The sequence below is a fragment of the Echinops telfairi genome, unplaced genomic scaffold, assembly GCF_000313985.2.
Source record: "Echinops telfairi isolate 266 unplaced genomic scaffold, ASM31398v2 ScPeMD7_2;HRSCAF=8, whole genome shotgun sequence".
Lineage (NCBI taxonomy): Eukaryota > Metazoa > Chordata > Mammalia > Afrosoricida > Tenrecidae > Echinops > Echinops telfairi.
This window is the reverse complement of record NW_022103898.1, coordinates 148,901-150,762: the sequence shown is the minus strand read 5'-3', so window position 1 is coordinate 150,762 and position 1,862 is coordinate 148,901.

Genomic DNA, 1,862 nt, shown 5'->3' with positions numbered 1-1,862 from the left:
CCCCTCTGCAAGGTATGTCCAGTTGTCTAGAGATGGGCATTGGGTCTCCATCACGTGCCACCCTCATTGACGAGGATATGATCCCCCCTCCCCACAGTACTTTCAATGTTCTTCTCCAGCACCACAATTCAAACGTAGCGGTTCTTCTCCCGTCTCCCCTATTCAACTCTCCCACGCACATGAGGTGATCAAAAATACCATGGCTTCGGTCAGGTGTACTTAAAGTGACAATCATTATCCTTCAATGCTTTACTGAGGTCTTGTGCTGCAGATTTGCCCAATGCCAAGCATCATTTGATTTCTTGACTGCTGCTTGCATGAGCATTGATTGTGGATCCAAGCTAGACAAAATTCTTGACAATTTCAAACTTTTTTTTCTCATTTACCATGATGTTAGCACATGTCCATATATACTTATCTGTTTCTCTCTATATGTAGATAAATACATGCACATGCATGTACAATTGTGTGCATCTGCACAGACATTTTTTGTCTGACATATTCAGAGAAGTGCACACTATTGTTTGCCAGCAAGGGTCTGTTTGTTTTCAGTGCTCATTTATTTCTTGTATTCCTTTGTAAATTCCAGGTTGCTCAGTGGGTAGACTGTTCCCCCTGTTTTTGTTTTAAAATAATTGTATTGAATGTTCCCTCTGTTTTACTCAACAACTCACATGCCTCCCAGGAAAGAGTGTAGCCCTGTACCAGAACAGTGTCCTCTGCATTCTGCTATGACAGGGCGTGGAAGAGGCCTTTCCCCGTCTGTCCCAGAACTGTGGCTGAGGCAGAGACTGGATACAAGAGTTTAGGCAGGCTGGTTTTTAAAAGCAAGACACAAAAGGTGCTCATTATAGAGGAAGCTACTGATACATTGGATTACAGTAAAGTTGAGACTTTCTGCTTACCGAAGGCACCAGTAAGCCTTGAAAAGGAAGACCCCAGGTTGGATATGAGAAGGGCAGTGGGTCTACCAAGTGTCAGAGATAAAAACCACAAGAAAATGCCACCATCCACATGCTGTGATGGCACCAAACATAAGAAAGACTTTGCAGATGTGGGTGGGGACATCGGATCTGGACGGTTGATGCTGCTGGCAGGCATGTGATACTCAAACTGGCAATACCCCAGTGCTAGACAGAGTCTGCGTCTCAGCAGTGCGACTCCAGGTCAGCCCTCTGCCACCGTTCCTGCCTCAGCTGCCCCTAAAGCAGGGCCCCCCTGCTGCTCTCAGCCCCAGCTGGGAATAACCGAGACAGCCCTGGCAATGGATGAGTCCAATGGGAGCTGGCCAGGCGATGGGGTGTCCCATAGAAATGGAGAGGATGAGCCCACAGGCATGGCCGGCTATGTGGATGAAGTCCATGGATGAAGTGTGGATGCCAGAAAGTGCACTGGTCTGGCCTCATTTACACCCAGGTCCTCTTGTGATGATTCCTGGGGTCAGCAGTGGCTGGGAGGGGCCTGAGGGGTGCATGCCTGGCCGTTGGGTTGGGTTTGTGGCAGTGCCTACAGTGATGTCTTTCGGACTGCCCATTCTCCTGTGTGGTCGCTTGAGTCCGTGCCACAGTGCGAGTCCCGTGCAACTCGGTGCTGTTATTGGTGCCCTATCTCTTGGTCTTCTTGCTCCCAACCCATTATTTTCTACCACAATTGAGCTTTCAGCTTTGCTTATTCTACTACTTCACCATTTCATGGGGAATTCTTTTTTTTTTTAAATCATTTTACTAGGGGCTCATACAACTCTTATCACATTCCAAACATACATCAATCGTATATAGCGCATTTGTACATTCATTGCCCTCATCATTCTCAAAACATTTCCTCTCCACTTAAGCCCCCGTCATTAGGTCCTCATTTTCCCC